This window comes from Gossypium hirsutum, chromosome A06, assembly GCF_007990345.1.
Source record: "Gossypium hirsutum isolate 1008001.06 chromosome A06, Gossypium_hirsutum_v2.1, whole genome shotgun sequence".
Lineage (NCBI taxonomy): Eukaryota > Viridiplantae > Streptophyta > Magnoliopsida > Malvales > Malvaceae > Gossypium > Gossypium hirsutum.
Window position 1 is genome coordinate 106,897,692 of NC_053429.1, and position 25,386 is coordinate 106,923,077.

General features: G+C 36.0%; 1 long non-coding RNA gene across 1 annotated transcript; it reads left to right on the forward strand.

The window, feature by feature from the left end:
- Window positions 1-6,398: 6,398 nt before the first annotated feature.
- Window positions 6,399-9,173, forward strand: LOC107963491 (uncharacterized). The gene is made up of 5 exons (XR_001701941.2): window positions 6,399-6,424; window positions 6,492-6,599; window positions 7,216-7,282; window positions 8,669-8,722; window positions 8,838-9,173. It is a non-coding gene; the product is annotated as an uncharacterized lncRNA (long non-coding RNA).
- Window positions 9,174-25,386: the final 16,213 nt, after the last annotated feature.

Consider the following 25,386-nt stretch of genomic DNA (forward strand, 5'->3'; position numbering starts at 1 on the left):
AATGATCTCGATAATTCTTCAGATAAGAAAAAATATGAATGATCTCGATAATTCTTCAGAGAAAAGAAGTCCGGAAGAATATATCCATCCAACCCACTGGAAGTAAATACAACAAGAATGATATACTTTCCTAGATATATACATATCGAATAGTACATCAATTAGAAAAAATAGAGTTGTATCATTATGTGTACTTTTTCATAAAGTTTCAATAGAAGAAACGCCAGTAAAAGATTTAGACATTCTGAAAATAACTTTTTTAACGGGGTACAGACATTATGAGTTCTTAGTTATGCCATTTGGATTAACAAATGCACCTATTGTTTTTATGGACTTGATGAACAGAATTTTCAGACCATATTTAGATCAATTTGTTGTCGTATTCATTGATGATATTTTGATATATTCTCATGATGAATCCGAACATGCTGAACACCTGAGAATAGTGTTACAGACTCTGTTTGATAAACAGTTATTTGCAACTTTTATTAAGTGTGAATTCTGGTTGTGAAAAGTCAGTTTTCTAGGGCATACTATGTCAGCATCTGAGTCGATCCGAGCAAAATTTTAGCTATCTTAGATTGGAAGCGTCCGAGAAATGTGTCTGAAGTCTACAATTTTCTAGGACTTGCTGGTTATTACCGACGGTTCGTAAAAGACTTTTCGATAATTGCAACTCTATTAACAAAATTGCGTCAGAAAGACGTTAAGTTTGAATGGTTTGAAAAGTATCGAAAAAGTTTTGATCAGTTGAAAGCCTTATTGATTGAAGCTCCGGTATTAGTGTAACTAGAATCGGGTAAAGAATTCGTGATTTACAGTGATGCTTCATTGAATGGACTAGGTTTTGTCTTGATGCATGAAGGTAAGGTTATAGCTTATGCCTTGAGACAATTGAAGTCGCATGAATAGAATTATCCGACACACGACCTTGAGTTAGCTACTATTGTATTTTCTTTGAAAATTTAGCGCCATTATCTGTTCAGTGAAAAGTGTCATGTGTTTTCAGATCATAAAAGTTTGAAATATCTGATGACTCAGAGAGATTTGGATTTGCGATAAAAAAGATAGCTAGAATTGTTAAAAGACTACGCGCTAGTTATTGATTACCATCCGAGAAAAGCAAATGTTGTTGCTGATGCTTTGAGTCAGAAATCATTGTGTACGCTACGTGTGATGAACGCTCATTTAGTTCTGTCTGATGATGGTTCGATTTTAACCGAATTGAAAGCTAGACCGTTGTTTTTACAACAGATTATTGATGTTCAGAAAGTTGATAATGAGATAATAGCAAAATGAGCTCAGTGTGATTTGAACCTCGATTCAGATTTTCATGTTGATACTGATGATTGTTTGAGATTCAAAGGCCGAATTTGTATTCTGAGAAATATAGAGTTAATTCAGATGATTTTGAACGAACTCATAGTTTTCATTTAGCTGTGCATCTGGGAAGTACGAAAATGTATAACAATTTGAAACAGCTATGCTGGTGGCATGGCATGAAAAGAGATATCTATAATTTTGTTTCGAAATGTTTTATCTGTCAGCAAGTTAAACCTAAACATCAGGTGCCTTCCGGTTTGTTACAGCCTATTATGATTCTCGAATGGAAATAGGATAGAGTGACAATGGATTTTGTTTCAGGTTTACCCCTATCTCCAAGAAAGAATGATGCAATTTGGGTTATAGTTGATAGATTAACGAAGTCAGCTCATTTCGTTCCTGTTCGAATAGACTACTCACTTGATAAGTTAGCTGAGTTATACATTTCTGAAATTGTTAGATTACACGGGGTGCCACTGTCTATTGTGTCAGATAGAGATTCGAGATTTACTTCATGATTTTGGATGAAACTGCAAGATGCTTTACGTGTGAAATTGTATTTCAGTATGGCTTTTCACTCGCAAACAGATTGTCAATCCGAGCGGATTATTAAGATACTTGAGGATATGTTGAGATGTTGCATTCTTGATTTTGAAGGTTAGTGGGAACAATATTTACCATTGATTGAATTCACGTATAATAATAGTTTTCATTTGAGCATTAAAATGGCACCATACAAAGCTTTATACGGCCGTAAATGCCGAACACCGTTATACTAGTCTGAGCTTAGTGAGAATAAAATTCACGAGGATGATGTGATCAAAGAGACCAAATAGAAATTAAAAGTGATTCGAAATAGTTTGAAAGCAGCATCAGATCGTCAGAAATCATACGTAGACTTTAAAAGAAAAGATATTGAGTTTGAAATCGGGGATAGAGTGTTTTTGAAAGTATCTCTGTGGAAGAAAACACTCCAATTCAGCAAAAAAGACAAATTGAGTCCGAGGTTTATTGGACCGTTTAAGATTATTAAGTGTATCGGGCTAGTTGCATATATATTGTTATTACCATTTGATCCAGAGAAGATCCATAATGTGTTTCACGTATCAATGCTTCAATGATACAGATCTGATCCCTTGCATGTGATTTGTCTATCAAAAATAGAAATTTAGTCTGATATGACATATGAAGAAGACCCAATTCATATTTTGGCTCGCGAGGTTAAAGAATTACAAAATAAGAAAATTTCTTTAGTGAAAGTATTATGGCATAAACACGTGATTGAAGAAGTTACGTGGGAACCCGAAGATGCTATGAGACAACAATATCTGACTCTGTTCAACGGTAAGATTTTCGGGGACGAAAATCCCTAAGGGAGGAGAGTAGTAACAGCCCGGTTTAGACCCTAGTCAGAATAGTGATTTTGGGACCACAAATTTGTGTCAAAAAAATATTTTAATATTATTTTTCGTTTTTATAGTACGTGGTTAAGCATGTGTGAAAGTTTCGTATGAAAATTTAATCATTTGTGTGCTTAATTTGATAAAAGGACTAAATCACAAAAAATGCAAAAGTTGTGTGTTACATGAATAAGTGTCGAATTAACATGGCTTATTAATTATGAGGTCCTTATGTTGATATTAGACCATTGAAATTATGAATGGTCATATGCCAAGGGTTAGTGGATTTTAAATGTATATAATAAGGTTATTTTGGTAAATGATGAATTAATGTTTATTAATTAAACAAAACATGATTTTTGCTTCATCTTTTCATCATTTTGTCAAAAATTGAAGAAAGAAAAGCAAGGGCTCATATGTTTTGATATTCGGCTACTTCCAAACTTGATTAAAGGTTCGTTTTTTGTTCGGTTTTTGATAATTTTTATATTTTTTAGATTGTTGCTTAGTAATCTATCAAGCCCATGTCTCAATTTCTGGAATTTATGATGGTTTTGAGTTATACCATTGATGAAATTGTGAGCTTTGTGATGTTGTTTGGTGAAAATGAAATATATGTATTTGATAAATATGTTTTGTCTTTGGTTTTTTGATGAATTTGAGTACATTGGGTTAATTTGTGAAAATGTTATTTGAAGGGACTAAAATGTGAAATAAATGAAATATGTGGGCTTATATGAACCCCATAAACATTCAAATTAGCATGTGTAACATGAAATTATGCATATTTTGTGATTTTATGAAATAGGGTCTTAAGTGTCAAAATGTGAAAATGTGAGGGCTTATCTGTAAAATGCCCAAAATATGTGTTTATGGATTTACTTAAATGAATGTGAGATTGAATAAGTCAAATTTGAATGTGTTTAGATCAAGAACCAAAGAAAACAGAATTAGATCGGGGGAAAACGAAAGTAGTTGAATAGCTGTTCATTTCCTTTCATTCTCGTACGAGATAAGTCGATATACAAATAAATGTTTTAAATTGAATTATTATTGTTTATATGATATTTGAATTTTGATGAATGGATATGAGAGCTGAATATGTGAAATCACTACACCAAAACAGGCTTTTAGCGGCACTTTTAGCGGCGTTTGGACAAAAAACGCCGGTAAAAATCAAGCATTGGCGGCGCTTTCTGGAAATCGCCACTAAAGATTGAGCATTAGTGGCGTTTTTAAAAAAATGCCGCTAAAAATGAGCATTAGCGGCGTTTTTCAAAAAAACGCCGCAAAAAACCTTAGCCTAACGGTGTCGTTTTCTAACATTTCGTGGCTTTAGCGGCGTTTTTCAAAAAGCGCCGCTAATGCCTGGGTCTTTAGCGGCGTTTTTGAAAAAGCGCCGCTAATGGTAGGGGCTTTAGCGGCGTTTTTGATAAAGCGCCGCTAAAAACATTTTATCTTACTTGGTTTATTTATATTAATTAAATAAAATTTAATTTATTTCTAATTGAATATTTAAAATATTCAGAAAAAATAATAACACGTAGAAATAATTTGAAAATAGAACACATGGAACAATTAAAATACCATTATTTAAAATAATTTTAAAGTTTTTTAGGTATATGATTAATTTAAGATTTAAGGCCGGTTTAGGAGTTACTGTTTTAAGGTTTATGGAGTATGGATTTAAGGATTATGGATTAGGGATTATGGTTTATGGGTTGAGATTTAAGGTTTAGGGGTTAGTGGTTAGGGGTTTGGGGGTTAAGAGTTAGGGATTTAGGGTTTATGAGTTCATGGGTCAAGTTAGGGTTTTGGGTTTAGATTAATTATTTTTTAATTTATTTTTAAATATTTTTTAATTTATATATTAAATAATTTCATATATAATTGAAAAAGATAAGATAGTATTAATTTTAAAATAATTAATTAATTATTATTATAGTTTAGGGTTGATATGGTTTACGGTATATGGTTAATTTAAGATTTAAGGCAAGTTTAGGAGTTACTATTTTAAGGTTTGGGGATTATATATGGATTTAGGGATTATAGTTTAAGTGTTAGGATTTAAGGTTTAGGGATTAATAGTTAGGGGTTAGGGGTTAAGAGTTAGGGATTTAGGGTTTCAAGGGTCGAATTAAGGTTTAAAGTTTAGATTAATTAGTTTTTTTAATTTATATTAAATATGTTATTATATAATTGTAAAAGAGATAATAATAAATTTAATATATAGAAATTATGAGTATAGTTTATATTATTTAAGAGATATATAATAGATAGACTTTATATATATTGAATGGTTAATTTAGGGTTTAAGGTTTATTTGAGATTTGTTAAATGATACAATTTTATACAATTAATTAATGTTTTATATTTAAAAATATTTAATTTAAACCATTTGATATATTTGATATGGATATATAGGTAATTATTTAATTTGGATAGGACCAAATTATAAGAAAAAATACAAAATAAAAATGAAATAAAAAACTAAAATTTATAATATTATCTAATTATTGTAAATATTACTTAAAATTTTAATAATTCTTTATGTAAAATTTATATAAAAGATACAATAATTGAATATAAAAATATGTGAGCTTTAGCGGTGTTTTCAACAAAAAATGCCATTACTATGTATTAAAATTTCCCAACTTTTCAATAGAAGAATTTAAATTTTTTAGTGGCGTTTTCAAGAAAAACGCCAGAAAATGTAGACATTGCCGGCGTTTTGATAAAAAACGCCGCAAACATGTATTGTAATTTTTCAATACAGTGTCGTTTTGATAAATTTCTTAGTGGCGTTTTTTTCTTAAAACGCCGCAAATGTGGAAGGAAATAAAAGGTAAAATCCCGCTCACTCCCAAAAAATGATTTTTGGTTACCCGCTCATTACTCCCTCTTCTTCTCATCTCTGTCGGTCGTCCTAAATCCCCAAATAAGAGTTTGTTTTTCTTAGCTGAAATCCCCCAAATAGAAATCGGACCGAGCAGCTTTGCATCAAGGAAGAAGAAGAGTCGGGAAAGCACAAGCAGTTAAGTTGCCCTCATGGCTTGTGAAGGCGAGTATTTTTGGCATGTAATTCAGCTACAAAATTTTCAGTATTATGGAACCATTTATGTTGGGTTGATTTATTGGGATTAACTCTCGCGCTTCACGGTGGTTGTAGGTAGGCAGGCAGTAAACAGGAAAAATTATTTTCAGTCCCGCGGTTCCCGTCAAAGGTCCTCAAGCTTTAAGCTTTTTAATCTTTTCCTTCTCTCGCGCAAGAATAAATAAATAAATATATTGCTACAGTATAGTCGTTTTAGATGTTATGTGTAGCAGTGTTCTCTATGTATAGATATTTACATTTTGTGATTCCTAGCAGCTCAAGCTAAAGGATAAAGTGTAGTCCTAAAGCTTCTTGGTGTATCCTTGTGTGTTCCTTATTCAGCTAAAGGCTAAACCCTCTTCTTGATTATTTAAGGAGGATTTCTGCTTCTTCCCTAGTTATGATGACATAAAATTCCCAAACAAACTTGAAGGTGATTTATATATCCTCACTTTTGCAGCATCTACTTCGACTGCATTCCATCCAAAGCATGTCTGAAGAATCTTCTAAGCAACTGAAGAAAAGAGGTCAACCAAACCATTTTCCAACCGGCAACCAAAAGACGAACAAGAGAATCACCAATCAAAAAGCTCGACTGGAAAACAGGGTTAGAGCCTTTTGCTTTCAGGTTTCAGCTTTGAATAAATGTATGACTAAAAAATCTTTACTCTCAGGAAATTGTAGTGAAACTTACAGAAGCAGCCCCAATTGTTAAGCAGCTCTTGGAAGCCTTTAGCAGCATCAATGAAGGCAACTTGCTGCAGACAGTTACATATATACGGGTAAGTCATGATGCCTTATTGGTTTCTATATGTTACTGAATTTGCAGCTTGGTAATATTATTTTGATGAACCATACAATACAACAACATCAAGTTTCAAGTATTGGATTTAGGAAAGTTATCGTTAATAAATCTGAAATAGCAGCTGATGTAGTTTATACAAATGGAGTTCAATTTAATTTATTGAATCATTGAAATTTGCCTTAATCATTTTACTTAAAATTGAATCATTGAATTTCATTTTTGATCCTATAGTTATCTGGTTGGCCTGCTTGCATTGGCATCCTATATATTTTGAGCTCAATATTCCCACTTTGCAGCACCAGCTAGTCTACTATATATTTGATTATTGATAGTGAATATGATGGGTGGATGGAGATTGATTTTGCCTTATTAGCCTCGACCCTTGCTTCAAGCTCCACTACTGGGGTCTGGCTTCCAAAACTATGATTTCGTCATTCTTGATTCTTGAAGCAATGTTGTTGAAGATTCTTTGCATCCTAAAGACATTTGTTTTAGATTCTTATTTACTGATTCCTTTCTATTTAATGGATGTTTAATTATGTATGCTTGAAAACATATAACTAGTATATCTTTTAACTCTTACCGTGTGTTAGGAAAGAAGATTTGCTGTCTTGGTATCATCACTACTATCTAGCCAAACCAAAGATCATGTTACTCATGGTAACTCCCTAATCTTTTAGTTTAGTTTACAGTTATATATCAATTCAACTAATCATCTTCTTGAAGTATTAGACATTCTAGTAATAATTTGCAATAGTAGGAAATTGGGCATCTAGTGCTTGTTTTGCTTGGGGTTGTAAAAAGTTTTGCATCATAAAGTTCTTAAGCATTATACTTTCATGACTATTTATGATGAAAAGTTTTCTTCAAAGTATATCATGGTTATGCTTACTTTAATATATATTTTCATAATCTAAATTCTTATAAAATCTCAGTCAGGGATTTTTAATGTTCTCATTTCCCTTTTTCTACTGGATCTGTAAGAAGTTTTTTTCATGTTTTTATTTTGGCGAAGAAGTTTATCATGGATGAAACTTGATGTAATGATGAAATAAGTTGTTCATTGTGGTTGCTTGGTTGGTGACTTTCTATCCTAACATCTAGATACTTGAAAATAAGTATATGCTTTTTAATTTAATGCGTGCCTTAAGAGTTTGTGCTTGTAATCTTAACTGCGAAAGGAATGATATGGAGAAATGTTTAAAAGCTTATATAACTGTAGCTCAACATGAACATGAAAATTCTTAAATAGCTCATAGTTATGGGCAGTGGGCACTCGAAGTAGGACAAGGACATTACCAAATCAAATTAGTTTATGATTTTTTTCCATTACTTTAAACCAGACTTATTTTTCTTAATGTTGTTAAGTGAATTTAAAATCCCCATATAGTTTGCTTTATGACCCCTCGGTTTTTAAAGTTTCACAATTTACTTCATATTCGTTATTTTAACCCTATTTATAAAGTCTAAAAACTCTATTATATAAATCAGAAAATGCCCCTCCCCAGCACAAAAATAATTAGAATCATGTTAATGAGTTGATATGTAGGGATTTCTTTGACTGGTTAGAGCAATTCTTATGAAATACAAAAATTACAAATGATTCTTTTTAGTAAAAAAAAAAGGAAGATTAGTTGATGATGACAAGCTAACAATTAGTTTATGATGATAAGATTGATATTGTGAGCTATTAGGAGTGGTTTTATTTTTAGTGATTTGAACTTCATCTAGTGTAGCCAAGCTAACAACTAGTTATCTTTTTTGTGAAAAGAAAATTCTTTGCTCTGTTCTTATTTTATTTAAGATGTTATATGTTAGAAAATATTGACCATTGTAGATGAGCAAAAGAGGCAACGGCTATGGCCAGAGGAAGGCAGAAAATCTTTCTGGTTTTGAATTTGTGAAAAAACTAAAGCATAGTTGACTGCTTACGTGTGTCAGAGGAAATTAGAATCCTAACACAGATATTTTCTGCCTTATGCTGTCTATACGGTACCACATCCCAAAGGCCTTTTATTTGCTAATGCTTGTGGTATTTTCTTTCAGCTATGTTTTTGATGGGCAGCCTCTAGATTTGAAAAAACAAGAGCTTGCTAAGCGGTACTTTATTGCAAATTATTCAAATTGTTTTTTTGATCGTTTCCTTCAATATGACCGGAGCTTGATGAGTAGAATGTTGATTTTTCATAATTTTTATACTAAATTTGTTATGTAGTTACTCAAAGAGGGCAGATGCTACTGAGGATTTGCAAGAAGCCATGGTGGTATTTTTCTTTGGTCAAACATGGAGTGATAAGTAAAGTTTTCTTTTGTTGTTTCACCACTACGGAAATTAAGGTGCTGTTGTTTTTACCATTAGACTGGAAATAAGGAGAGCATTGAAAAATTAAATATGTAGCCAAAATTTTGTCAGCTGTCAGTAGTAGATACTCGTAGAGTTCAATCAATTCAACGCTGCAAGAAAACGGAAGCGTATGTATAATAACCGTATTTGTAGTAGTACTAATTTTTGTTATATAATACTGAAAGGAATATATGTTCTTTTCCCATATAATGAAATTTATTTATTTATTTTTGTTAGGAAATTTAATTGTTTATGTTAATTTATTTATTTATTATAGGTGAATGTTGAAATTTATTACTATAATTTCTTTTACTTTTATTGTTAATGAAAAGTAATACATTCAAAATAAAATTTGACCTTTCCATTTGTTATTACAAAAATTTATTTAATAAAAATGTTTAGCGGAATGGTACTTTTAGCGGCGTTTGCGAAAAAAACGTCGCTAAAAGTCATGATCTATAGCGGCGTTTATAAAAAAAGCGCCGCTAAAGGTCTTGATCTATAGCGGCGTTTGTGTAAAAGTGCCGCTAAAGGTCCTGATCTATAGCGGCGTTTGTGGGAAAAGTGTCGCTAAAGGTTCTAATCTATAGCGGCGTTTGTGGAAAAAGCGCTGTTAAAGGTTCTGGTCTTTAGCGGCGTTTGTGGGAAAAGCGCCGCTAAAGTTAGCGACGCTGTCATTAGCGGCGTTTTTGGCAATACTTTCAGCCTAAAAAAGCGCCGCTAAAAACCTGTTTTGGTGTAGTGAATCTGAGAAAGTTCCGATAATGCAGCAAAGTTCGAAAAACCCGTACGAACCATAGAAATAGTTAGGATACATATGTCATGACATAGGATTCTGATATGAGATTTTGTGTAAGACCACGTTTGGGACGTTGGCATCAGTTTGAGATTTACATGTAAGACTATGTCTGGGACATCGGCATCGTATATGATTCTGTGTAAGACCCTATCTGGGACAGTGGCATCAATATTTGATTACATGTAAGACCGTGCCTGGGACGTTGGCATTGTATGAGCTTTTCAAGCTATCTGAGTATCCTTATTGATTTCGAATGGTTCAACGGGAATTCTAAGAAATGAATAACTATGTTAATGTATATTCGATTCAGGTACGTATGAAATGTTTAAGGAAATTGGGAACAAAAGGTGGGTATGAATATGATCTTTTGATATGTGAGCTATATGAAAATGTGATGTGTTTATAAGCATTTGTGTTTTTCCATGATTCATATGTATGAATTGGTGTAACACCCCGTACCCGAGACCGTTGCTAGAGTCGGACACGAGGGGTTCACAGACTAAATTCGCTTACTATCGCAGTCCATTTTAAAAATTTCCAGGCAGTTGGCTAACTGCATCACTGTCACCTTAAAAATCATATCTTGAGTTTCACAACTCGAAAATAAGTTTCGTAATTTTTCCCTGAAACTAGACTCATATTCCCATCTACATATTTTTTTTCTAGAATTTTTGGTCAGGCCAATTAGTACAGTTTATTAGTCAAAGTCTCCCATGTTACAGGGATCGACTACACTGACCTTTGCGCATTACGACTTGGATATCTCCCTGTACAGGTATTCAATACTGATGTCGTTTGTTTCTATAGAAACTAGACTCAAAAGGAAATCTATGCATATATGGCATGACTTATAATTATCTTTGGTTAATTTATAATGAATTTCCAAAGTCGGAACAGGGAATCCAGAAACTGTTCTGGCCCTGTCTCACGAGAACCTGAATATCTCTTAACATACTGTCCATATGATCGTTTCGTTACTTTCCTATGAAAATAGTTTCATCAAGGTTCGTTCATATAATTTATTCACTATTTAATTCCATTCCTACTATTTTTATTGATTTTTCACATCCACATCACTGCTGCTGCCAGCATCTGTTTTTTTAGGTAAACTTTACCTATTTCATGACCCTCCATGGATCAACTAGAGTTTGTCATACATATTCCAAAGGTGATCAAGAATAACCCTTCCCATGGCTAACCGTTACCAACATTTCCATACCTCTCGACGAACAACATACAAAACGATTATAATGCTATGATCAAAGTATATTTAAGCCATTTTCGCATGGCTATCCAAATTTACACAAAACCGAAGGGTACATGACCAACAACAAAAGGGTAGTCCTATACATGCCATTTCAAAGTTCGACCAAAATTGTACCAAAAGGGGGCTTTGATAGTGTGGGCGACTTCGACTTCAAAATCCCGAGTCCGATAGCTGAAGAACCAAAATCTATAAAACAGAGAATCAAAGAAACGGAGTAAGCATTAAATGCTTAGTAAGTTTTGAGCAAAGAATTTAGACACAACCAAAGTATAGCATTCATGTAGCTAAACGGATAATTTCATATGCACAAATTTTCAATATCATACTTACTTCACATTACCAACCCTTTTATTCATACACAAAGATCAACTTAGCCAAAGGTCGGTAGCTCATTTATCAACTGAGCGAATACTTATTTATAAGGGCTCAACTAATTCAAAGCACATACGAAACATACCTCAATGTTGGGATGTTACAAGCGTATTAACTGAAATTTTTACAGCAAGATCATTCATTCCCAAATCACGTACCTTCGGAATTTAACCGGATATAGCTACTCGTTCAAATGCCTTCGAAACATAGCCCGGTTATAGTAAATCGCACAAATGCCTTCGGGACTTAGCCCGGTTATAGTAACTCGCACAAATGCCTTTGGGACTTAACCCGGAATTAGTAACTCGCACCAATGCCTTCGGGCTTAGCCCGGAATTAGTAACTCGCACAAATGCCTTCGGATCTTAGTCCGGATATGGTCACTTAGCACAAAGCCTTCGGGACTTAGCCCGGACATCATTCGAATAACCATGCACATTTAACAATAAATCATGACACATTCGTATTTCATTTTCATTAGCAAAACTCAAACACAAGACACTTATCATTCTTGCAATTTCGGCTCAATAGCCACACACAAAGAGCATGATTTTGATTTGCTTAAAACATGATCTAATCAAATCATAATTTAAGCTCTATTACTCAAGAACTTACCTCGGATGTGGTCGAGCGATTTCGACAGCTATTCGATCACTTTTTCCTTTCCCTTATCCAACTGTGGTCCTCTAAGCTCTTGAGCTAATTCAAACAAATTTAAATCATTAAAGTCTCATTTGGCTAGCTTATGGCCGAATATGACAAGGAGTTTGATAGGTCATATGGCCACCTTTTAGATCAAATACACAATGGTCATACGCATTTTTAATCACATCAAGCAATTTAATACAATTCATTCGAACATCAAAAGAGAAGCTCAAGGTACTTAGCCCATATATACATTAGACATTAGAGTCACATATGTACGAAATCACGAATCGAATTCAACATACTAGCTAATATTTCCCCTTAGCCGAATTTTCTAAGTCAAGCTAAAGCCATCAATAGGCTACCTATGGCCGAACATACACATAACTTATGTAATTATTCATGTGGCCGAACATACATGTCTATGTTGGGGCCGATTGCAACACTTAATGCATTCTACAAGTATGGTCACTTGTATTGACTAAACACCATTTTGTTTCAAGTTCAAAACTTGGCTAATACACACATATATAGACTAGTAAAGCATCCTCTCCCTTTCCATCAATTTAACACATGCATTACTCATTAATATACAAAAATTATATTCGGCCTTAGCACACAACTTGCTAGCCGATTCTTCTCCATCTAGCAACTAATGCACATATGTGCTCATTCGCTAGACACCTACTTCATCTAACAACAACCATATTTTTCCCTTCTACTTCCTACCATGGCCGAATGCATCACAACAGCATACCATTTCAATTTTTGGTCATGGTTAAACAAAGAACTTAATGTCTCACTCAAAAATGCTAAAAAGAAGATTCAAGAATCATCAATCCACCATCACATGCACCATTACAAAGCTTCACTTTTAGCATGCAAATGATATCAACACAAATCCACCTTAGCCGAATATCATCTCCATGACAAAGTAAAGATTTGAACCATGGGCTAGTTAGAACTCAAGCTAACTACTAAAATATACATGAATCTCATGGAGCAACCTCAAACATACCTTAGCCTAGTTACATGCATGGCCGAACCTCTTCAACATTTCCTCCTTTCTTTCCTCTTGAATTTCGGTCAAGGATGTTCAAGGATGAACACACATTTTTTTTTGTTTTCTTTCTTCCATTCACGGCAAAAAGGGGGGCATGGATGAGACCATTTTTTTTTCATCACTCCTCCCTTTCATTATTTAATTACCATGCTCATTATTTTATTGTTTCCTCCCATGATGCACCAACACAACATGTCTATGACATGTTTTGCCCATCACCCTTTGTCCATCCTAATGTCATGGCCGGCCACTACTAGATGGGGGGGGGGAAATTGACATGCAAGTCCCCCCTTTTTCAACATGCACTAATAGGTCCTTATGTTTTGATCTATCACATTTCAAAAATGTCACACATAAGTCCTATTGACTAAATTCACATGCAACTTACTAAATAGAAGCTTAAAATTTTCACACATTTATTTTAGACAATAAATATCATATTCAAACAATTTGGTGACTAGGTTTAGCGGTCCCGAAACCGCTTTCCTACTAGGGTCACTTTAGGGCTGTCACAACTCTCCCCCACTTAAGAAATTTTTGTCCCCGAAAATCTTACCGGTAAATAGGTTTGGGTATCGTTCTTTCATCGAGCTCTCGGTTTCCCAAGTAGCTTCCTCGATCCCGTGTTTGAGCCATAACATACTAACGGAACCCTTTTGTTTCGCAACTCCTTCACTTCACGAGCTAGGATACGCATCGGTTCTTCTTCATAACTCATATCGGCTTGAATTTCAACCTCTGATGGGCTAATTATGTGCGATGGATCAGATCTATAGCGTCGAAGCATCGAAACATGAAAGACATCGTGAATCTTTTGAAGTTCAGGGGGCAAAATCAATCGATACGCAACTGGACCAACTCGTTCGGAGATTTCGTACGGCCCAATGAATCTTGGACTCAACTTGCCCTTACGGCCAAATCTGAGTACCTTTTTCCAAGGCGAAACTTTAAGAAACACTTTATCTCCCACCTGATATTCAATGTATTTTCGTTTCAAATCCGCATACGATTTCTGACGATCTGTGGCTGCCTTCAGACTTTCACGGATTACCTTTACTTTCTGTTCGGCATCTTTAATCAAATCAACTCCGAAAATTTTACTTTCACCGAGCTCGGTCCAAAACAATGGTGTACGGCATTTACGACCGTACAAAGCCTCGTAAGGTGCCATCTTAATACTTGATTGAAAACTATTGTTGTAAGCGAATTCAATCAAAGGTAAATACCGTTCCCATGAACTACTGAACTCGAGGATGCAACATCTCAACATATCCTCAAGTATCTGAATTATCCGCTTGGATTGACCATCGGTTTGGGGGTGAAAAGCAGTGCTAAAATGCAGCTTGGTACCCAAAGCTTCTTGCAATTTCTTCCAAAATCGTGAGGTGAATCTCGGATCTCTATCCGACACGATAGAAATAGGTACCCCGTGTAATCTCACAATCTGAGAAACGTACAATTCAGCTAGTTTATCTAATGAAAAATCTGTACGCACGGGGATAAAGTGAGCCGACTTAGTCAGTCTATCAACAACAACCCAAATCGCATCCTTCATACTTGCTGACAATGGCAGTCCGGACACAAAGTCCATTGTGACTCGATCCCATTTCCACTCAGGTATCATGATCGGCTGAAGTAATCCTGAAGGCACTTGATGTTCCGCTTTCACTTGTTGACATATTAAACATCTCGAAACAAAGTCGGAGATGTCTCGTTTCATACCATGCCACCAAAACTGAAGTTTCAAATTGTTGTACATTTTCGTACTCCCCGGGTGAATTGACATTCGGCTACAATGGGCTTCGTTCAGAATCATCGAAATGAGTTCTGAATTTCTTGGAACACACAACCGACTTCTGAACCTCAAACAATCATCATCATCAATTTGAGATTCGGATTCCATATTCAGAACACATTCAGCCCGTTTTGCAACCAATTCATCGTCGACTTTCTGAGCTTCACGAATTTGACGAATCAATAATGGTTTGGCCTTTAATTCAGCTACTAACACATTGTCGGGTAGAACAGACAAGTGCACATTCATCGCTCGTAAAGCAAACAGTGATTTCCGGCTTAAGGCGTCCGCAACCACATTAGCCTTTCCCGGGTGGTAATCAATGACAAGCTCGTAATCTTTCAACAACTCAAGCCAACGTCTTTGTCGCAGATTTAAGTCTCTTTGAGTCATCAAATATTTGAGACTTTTGTGATCCGAAAATACATGGCACTTTTCACCAAATAAGTAATGTCGCCATATTTTTAAAGCGAATACGATGGCAGCTAGTTCGAGATCATGGGTCGGATAATTTTTCTCATGTGGCTTTAATTGTCTCGACGCATAGGCCACCACTCGACCTTCTTGCATCAATACGCAACCCAACCCAAGTAGGGATGCGTCACTATAAATGACAAACTCTTTGCCTGATTCGGGTTGCACTAAAATTGGAGCTTCAGTCAAATAAGTTTTCAGTTGATCGAAACTTTTCTGACATTTCTCCGTCCATTCGAACTTAACATCCTTTTGAAGTAGCTTCGTCATTGGTGTGGCTATCATCGAGAAACCTTTGACAAATCGTCGGTAATAACCGGCGAGCCCCAGGAAGCTCCAAACTTCGGTAATATTTCTTGGAGGCTTCCAGTTAAGTATGGCTAAAATTTTGCTCGGGTCAACTCGAATACCCGATGCGGATACCACATGACCCAAGAAGCTAACCTCTCTTAACCAGAACTCACACTTACTGAACTTAGCATAAGCTCTAGCAGGCGCACGAGCCTCGGATCTGGTCGTAGCATCTCTAGATCCTCTCTGACCACCACTAGCATTGCCCGTATTTCTAGATGGTCTACCTCGAGCAGTGGTAGCACCCGGTTTCCCACTCTGATTTACATTCTGTTCAGACAACCTCGGGCAATCTTTAATGAAGTGGTCAACTGATCCGCACTTGTAACAGGAGCGGTCATGGAATCTACAACTCCCCGAATGCCATTTACCGCAATATCGACATTCCGTTCTGTCTCGACGTTCATTCCCAACACTGGCGACCGAAGTGCCTCGTGTACCCACAGGGGGTCGATCACGATCTCGTCTAAAAAGGCCCGAAGTGCCTCTAGACCGGCCCACATCATCTCGAAATTTCTTCGATGCCTGTTGAAGAGACTTTCCCGAGGATCTTTTACGAAACTCTCCAGTTCCCGCATCAACTTTTTGTTTTTCTTTTCTAAGCTCTTCGGCTTTACAAGCTCGCTCGACAAGTACTACGAACTCTCGTATTTCAAGAATGCCAACGAACATTTTTATATCTTCATTCAGCCCATCCTCGAAGCGTTTACACATGATAGCCTCGGACGAAACACATTCCCGAGCGTATCTACTAAGTCTAACAAATTTTCGCTCGTAATCAGTAACTGACATAGAACCTTGCTTAAGCTCAAGAAATTCCTTCCGTTTTTGATCAACAAATCTCTGACTGATATACTTTTCCGAAACTCAGTTTGGAAAAACTCCCAAGTTACTTGCTCTCGGGGCACAACAGAAGTCAGAGTACTCCACCAATAGTAGGCAGAATCACGTAGCAAGGAGATAGTACACTTTAGGCACTCATCGGGTGTGCAAGATAGCTCGTCGAGTACCCGGATAGTGTTGTCCAACCAAAATTCAGCTTGCTCGGCATCATCGCTGTCCGTACCTTTAAATTCAGTAGCCCCATGTTTTCGGATTCTGTCAACTGGGGGCTTATTTGACCTTATTTGGTCAGTTTCCGGAGGTATTGTAGGTGCGGGGGTGGCATTAGTCGGGAATGGAGGTTGTGGAACAACCGTATTAGTTCAAATGTATTGGTTGAACCAATCATTCATCACGCTATAGAAAGCTTGTCTAGCTTCATCATTCGGATTACTAGCATTAGGTTGAGAGTCCGCCGGCGCTGTCCCTTGTGCGGGAGCAGGCGCTACACTCTCAAGATCATCAGCTACCGCTCGGTCGGGATCGGGATCCATTACTATAAATAAACACATTTGCAAATGTCAGAAATCACCACACTATCAAATAATCACATAAAATGGCATGTATAGCTAGACCCAACGCATTACGGTAGTCCTAGAATCGACTAAACCGTAGCTCTGATACCAATAAAATTGTAACACCCCGTACCCAATACCGTTGCCGGAGTCGGACACGAGGGGTTCACAGACTAAATTCGCTTACTATCGCAATCCATTTTAAAAATTTCCAGGCAGTTGGCTAACTGCATCACTGTCACCTTAAAAATCATATCTTGAGTTTCACAACTCGAAAATGAGTTTCGTAATTTTTCCCTGAAACTAGACTCATATGCCCATCTACATATTTTTTCTAGAATTTTTGGTCAGGCCAATTAGTACAGTTTATTAGTCAAAGTCTCCCATGTTACAGGGATCGACTACACTGACCTTTGCGCATTACGACTTGGATATCTCCCTGTACAGGGCTTTAATACTGATGTCGTTTGTTCTATAGAAACTAGACTCAAAAGGGAATCTATGCATATATGGCATGACTTCTAATTATCTCTGGTTAATTTATAATGAATTTCCAAAATCGGAACAGAGAATCCAGAAACCGTTCTGGCCCTGTCTCACGAGAACCTGAATATCTCTTAACATACTGTCCATATGATCATTTCGTTACTTTCCTATGAAAATAGATTCATCAAGGTTCGTTCACATAATTTATTCACTATTTAATTCCATTCCTACTATTTTTAGTGATTTTTCACATCCACATCACTGCTACTGCCAGCATCTGTTTTTTTTAGGTAAACTTTACCTATTTCATGACCCTCCATGGATCAACTAGAGTTTGTCATACATATTCCAAATGTGATCAAGAATAACCCTTCCCATGGCTAACCGTTACCAACATTTCCATACCTCTCGACGGACAACATACAAAACGATTATAATGCTATGATCAAAGTATATTTAAGCCATTTTCGCATGGCTATCCAAATTTACACAAAACCGAAGGGTACATGACCAACAACAAAAGGGTAGTCCTATACATGCCATTTCAAAGTTCGACCAAAATTGTACCAAAAGGGGGCTTTGATAGTGTGGGCGACTTCGACTTCAAAATCCCGAGTCCGATAGCTGAAGAACCAAAATCTATAAAACAGAGAATCAAAGAAACGGAGTAAGCATTAAATGCTTAGTAAGTTTTGAGCAAAGAATTTAGACACAACCAAAGTATAGCATTCATGTAGCTAAACGGATAATTTCATATGTACAAATTTTAAATATCATACTTACTTCACATTACCAACCCTTTTATTCATACACAAAGATCAACTTAGCCAAAGGTCGGTAGCTCATTTATCAACTGAGCGAATACTTATTTATAAGGGCTCAACTAATTCAAAGCACATACGAAACATACCTCAATGTTGGGATGTTATAAGCGTATTAACTGAAATTTTTACAGCAAGATCATTCATTCCCAAATCACGTACCTTCGGAATTTAACCGGATATAGCTACTCGTTCAAATGCCTTTGGGACATAGCCCGGTTATAGTAACTCGCACAAATGCCTTCGGGACTTAGCCCGGTTATAGTAACTCGCACAAATGCCTTCGGGACTTAACCCGGATTTAGTAACTCGCATCAATGCCTTCGGGCTTCGCCCGAAATTAGTAACTCGCACAAATGCCTTCGGATCTTAGTCTGGATATGGTCACTTAGCACAAAGCCTTCGGGACTTAGCCCGGACATCATTCGAATAACCATGCACAGTTAACAATAAATCATGACACATTCGTATTTCATTTTCATTAGCAAAACTCAAACACAAGACACTTATCATTCTTGCAATTTCGGCTCAATAGCCACACACAAAGAGCATGATTTTGATTTGCTTAAAACATGATCTAATCAAATCATAATTTAAGCTTTATTACTCAAGAACTTACCTCGGATGTGGTCGAGCGATTTCGACAGCTATTCGATCACTTTTTCCTTTCCCTTATCCAACTGTGGTCCTCTAAGCTCTTGAGCTAATTCAAACAAATTTAACTCATTAAAGTCTCATTTGGCTAGCTTATGGCCGAATATGACAAGGAGTTTGATAGGTCATATGGCCACCTTTTAGCTCAAATACACAATGGTCATACGCATTTTTAATCACATCAAGCAATTTAATACAATTCATTCGAACATCAAAAGAGAAGCTCAAGGTACTTAGCTCATATATACATTAGACATTAGAGTCACATATGTACGAAATCACGAATCGAATTCAACATACTAGCTAATATTTCCCCTTAGCTGAATTTTCTAAGTCAAGCTAAAGCCATCAATAGGCTACCTATGACCGAACATACACATAACTTATGTACTTATTCATGTGGCCGAACATACATGTCTATGTTGGGGCCGATTGCAACACTTAATACAGTCTACAAGTATGGTCACTTGTATTGACTAAACACCATTTTGTTTCAAGTTCAAAACTTGGCTAATACACACATATATAGACTAGTAAAGCATCCTCTCCCTTTCCATCAATTTAACACATGCATTACTCATTAATATACAAAAATTATATTCGGCCTTAGCACACAACTTGCTAGCCGATTCTTCTCCATCTAGCAACTAATGCACATATGTGCTCATTCGTTAGACTCTACTTCATCTAACAACAACCATATTTTTCCCTTCTACTTCCTACCATGGCTAAATGCATCACAACACCATACCATTTCAATTTTTGATCATAGTTAAACAAAGAACTTAATGTCTCACTCAAAAATGCTAAAAAGAAGATTCAAGAATCATCAATCCACCATCACATGCACCATTACAAAGCTTCACTTTTAGCATGCAAATGATATCAACACAAATCCACCTTAGCCGAATATCATCTCCATGACATAGTAAAGATTTGAACCATGGGCTAGTTAGAACTCAAGCTAACTACTAAAATATACATGAATCTCATGGAGCAACCTCAAACATACCTTAGCCTAGTTACATGCATGGCCGAACCTCTTCAACATTTCCTCCTTTCTTTCCTTTTGAATTTCGGTCAAGGATGTTCAAGGATGAACACACATTTTTTTTTTGTTTTCTTTCTTCCATTCACGGCAAAAGGGGGGGCATGGATGAGACCATTTTTTTTTCATCACTCCTCCCTTTCATTATTTAATTACCATGCTCATATTTTATTGTTTCCTCCCATGATGCACCAACACAAGATGTCTATGACATGTTTTGCCCATCACCCTTTGTCCATCCTAATGTCATGGCCGGCCACTACTAGATGGGGGGGAAAATTGACATGCAAGTCCCCCCTTTTTCAACATGCACTAATAGGTCCTTATGTTTTGATCTATCACATTTCAAAAATGTCACACATAAGTCCTATTGACTAAATTCACATGCAACTTACTAAATGGAAGCTTAAAATTTTCACACATTTATTTTAGACAATAAATATCATATTTAAACAATTTGGTGACTCGGTTTAGCGGTCCCGAAACCGCTTTCCTACTAGGGTCACTTTAGGGCTGTCACAATTGGTCTATAATTATTTATGTGATAAGTTTATTTGTATATGGCAAACTAAGCTTTGGAAAGCTTACTTTGTGTGTTTTTCAATTTTTTTTATAGATTATTAAGGCTACTAGAAGCTCAGGGATCGTTGAGGATCATCACCACACTATCAAATATTATTTTCGTACCTTTTGAAAATGTATATATCAAAGTATGGCATGTATGGGCTAGGACTAATGTGGTTGTTTTGAGATGGGTATATCATGCCATGAGATATGGCTTGATTATGATTGAACTTGTGGTTTGATTTTGGCATATGATATAGGATGCAAAAATGGTATATTTAGTGTATATATATATGGCTTAGTGAAATAGTCTTATGGTAAATTAGTTGTGTTGTTGAAATGGTTATAAATGTGTTATGAATCATATGTTTATCGTATGAATTAGGTACACAGAATTAGTATGTTTAAGTTGAAATTGTGCATGGATATGATTAATGATATTGATAGAATGATATGTGATTGAATTTTTATGTTTTGGCTGCCTTTATATGAGTTGAAATGCTTCTATTTTGATGGCTAGGTGACCAAGAGATAACGGTGGCAAATTGGCTTTTTAAATGGCCTATTTTTGTCCACGTGAGCAGAGACATGGAGTGTGTCTTAGCCATGTGTGGCACACGATCATGTTGCACGACCATGTGTCCACTAGGGTATTCCTACAATTTAAGGTCAGTCTCAAGCACGGTCTACACACATGGGAGTGTGGTCAGCCGTGTGACCCAAGTCAGTTTCTACCACGACCAAGGCACACGGGCGTGTCTCCGACCGTGTGGTACAGGTTAGTATGTATGCCCTGTTTTCACACGATCTATGAAACGAGCGTGTATGGTAACCGTGTGAGGCACACATCATGTTCACTCGAGCGTGTGGTACTTGACATGTTGAAAATTTTCTAAGTATTCAAAATTTTCATAAGTTACCGAATTAGTCCCAAATGTATGATTAAAGCTTTGTATGCTTATTTTGAATGGTTTATAATAATGAATGCATAAATGTATGTGAATGATGTGTATTATCCGGTAATACCTCTTAATCTATTCTGGTGATGGTTACAAGTTAGGGGTGTTACACTCGTTATGCAGCCTCTACATAGCCTTTTACTTTGCGACCCAAGCCTTGTAGTACGATGACATGTTGTCGTACAGACTACGAATATTGGCAATCAAAACTGACATGAGAATTCTAGGACTCCCTTTCACCATAGGTAAAATTATGTCAACTATCATGTTGGAGTCTACCTTTGGATGATCTTGAGTTACACCTGCAATAGGGGGAGTCAAAGTTACGTTATTGCAAATGTAGAGACCATTGTTAAGTCATATAGAAATATCAGGTGATCGCATGACGCACTTGCGACAACACAAGTATGTGCAACGATATACTTTTTTATTGTCTACAACCTTGTCTTCTTTCGAAAATATGCTATGATTTTCCATTGGCATCTTTTGTCACATATTGCTAACTTGTCCTCAAATTTCTTCGAATGAGATTTTGTGACACATTAGTTCACACCGTTCTTGATGCTGAACCGCTTTACTACATCAAGAAAAGAATCTTTTGAGGAATACTCCATGCCAACTTCTAATTCCCTGACTAGGTTTTCTGTGCGAGGAGATCTGAAAACTCTAACCACCCTCAACTGAGAGGACGATGTTCTGCATGCTGTTTGGAGGTTTATATGCCCTAAATCGTGAATCTGTTTCAGAAGTATTGTTCGTATTGTCACCATCAGAACCGTAAAGTATTGGCTCCAGTTCAGAAAAAATATGTTATTTCTAAACCATCCAGCCCGGACTGTCAAATTGCATCGGGATCAGATTCAAATCCATCAACATCTGCTTCCCCTTCGTCCGTGCCTACATCTTGTTCCTCACATATATCTTCATTTTCATCTTCAAGCAAAGGGATAGATGTCCCTTCACCAGCTCTGGACGTCAGAAGTAAATCATTACTTCTATACCCCACATTACGGTCAAAATCTCCATCGAATTTTCAACTAGTGTACGTTGATAGCATACTGGTATAAGTGTTTCTAGGCTGGGACATTAGACTACCAGAGTTGAAATCAAATGCACTGACTGAATGTCGTGTCCAAGTGTCAAAGTTTGGTTATCGAGATACCCCGATTGATGGACAAAATGGCTGTCGAAGTTGAAACCGGTGCCTAAAACTGAAGAATTTCTTCCCATTGGTAATTTTGAGACATCATAATGGGAGCTTTGCAACAATGCAATGAACCCACCGAACAATCATGTCATAGGACTTTCTCCTTCTTGTTCGATTTCTGCATGACCTAGAACATTTTTTGAAGATGAACTAGCTCCATTGACCTTGAAAAACTCGACATATAACTCAAGTATAACATTTCCACTTGAGTAATACGAATCCAGCACCGCCTCAAGCTCCATCTCACCTTTAAAGGGGTCTAATGAGGCAAGATATCTACAATTCAAGCTCAAAATTCTATAACAGCTTGAAACCCCCATTTTTCTCCTAATTCTTGTCTGTAGCTCACACAATTGAATGCTATGATTGAAACCCGATTCTATTGATTGAACTCCTACAAATACGACCCTGACATCCGTATTACGAATTTGACTATTGTAATAATTACAAAATTGACTCATTGACTCATCTCGTCCCCTATGATAATTAGGTTCTCAATTTAAAATGAACTAAATGTTTAGAGAAAATTGTACTAATTATCCAAAATCAAGAAGAATGAAACAAACTTCAGATAGTGAATTAAAGAAATGAAAGACAACACTCAAAATAGAACTCTTCAACAAACACAATTTGTTGGTGTCTCGATATTGCATACTTTGGTAGGAATGCTGGGTAGTTTAATATGAAAAAGAACAAAGAGGGATGGTGCAAGGTGTGCTTAAAAATGCATCTTATAAATGTGTTTTCATTGAATAATAACTTCAGTTCAATTGAAAACTTACTTGAGATTCTTAGGGCGTAGGGCATCTGTAGGCTTTGGGAAAATGGTGGAGGGAAAGCATTCCCAACGGAACATTTTTCGCAAACATGTCAAGGAAAGCACACTTACCTAGACATGTTTTCTAATAATTCCAAAGAAAGTGCACCCTTCTACCATTTTTCCAAATCCTGCACAGATGCCCTGCGTCCCTGAAATCTAGGGTAAGTTTTCAGTTGAACTGAAGTTATTATTCGATGAAAACGTATTTTCAGGCACACCTTGTTTTTTTTCTTTCAATCTCACCCCTCCCCCTACCTAAAAAAAATGGCTCTCCCATATTCCATCATCTCTCTCAGCCACCATCCCTCCCCTTTACAAAATTTCTCTCTCGATTTTCTTCCCGCCTTAGTGTTTAAAATTTTCGTCGAAAATATTTATTTTTATTTTGTGTAAAAAAGTGTGCTAGTTTTTAGGTACTTTTTAGATTCGGGTGATGCGATAGTGCTCTGACACACACACATTTCATATGTTGTGCCAGGATGGGATCATTACCTTAGAAACTCATCCTATGCAAGTCAGGTTCCAAGGTGGCAATATTTTCTACATTCATGGGATGAAGTCTAAGTAGAGGTTCCAGTCGACGACTGTTATGTGTGTTGGAAAAAACAATTTTGGAAAACGCAGCGAAAAATAAATTTAGTGAAAAACCAGAGTTTTAAAAAATTTTCCAAAACAAGATCTTGGTTATGATATCTAAAGTAATAAACACTCAATCAAAATTATACATTTCCGATTCATATAGATGAGCGCTTCGACTGAATAGTCTTCTCCGCTATCCTCAAGCTCGTGTATGTTGAGTGTGGGTTCACTTTGAATAAGAAAAATTTTCACAAAAATTATCAGTGGGGTAATTTTACAATTTTTCTAACCCTTTGGGTCAAGTTGTAAATCAGAAAAATATCTCTAGAAATTTTCTAAAATAATCTTATCAGAGAATTTTCTCTCTGTAACTTTATCTTGAATCCAAGTGTGTGTAAAATAATGAACCAAGGCTCTCTTTATATAAGGAGAGTTTAGAGAGTTTAACTATGATTAAACTTAATCACTTCAATATTAAATTTAATGATAAATATGAGATTAAATTTAATATTAAATCTTATTCAAATAATATAATATTTATCTACAAGATAAACATTAAATTAAATTTAACATTAAGATAATCACTTTAATATTAAATTAATAAAATACTATTAAGATAAGTATGAAATTAAATTTCATATTAAACTATTAAAAAAATATTATTTTTGAAATAGTTAACCTGAAATCAAATTCTCTAGTAGAGTTCCAGTAGGAGTGTAACTCTTCCACTGCTTAACCACAGTAGACCAACCACCACCGACCACCAGAACGTCGCCGCCGCAGCCACCGGCACCACCGTGTCCGGTGATACGGGTTCGACACCTTTACGGTACCCCAAGCCACTTTAGTTCGATTTGAGTTATGACGACCTAACTAGTCTAGTCTAGCCACCGGTTGAATCGTCGGCCCGATTTCATATATCAAACCCGATTTGACCAGTTTTTGGGTCTTGATCTCAGTTTTGGGCTCCCGAATCCAATTTATTATCTCAGGTCCAATTTTCAAGTTCAATTACCCATTGGGCCAATTGTCTGACTTGAAAATTAATTTTCAAACATATATTAATTTTAATTAATTTGATTAATTTAATTTTACTTGATCAAAATTAATTTTTTCAAA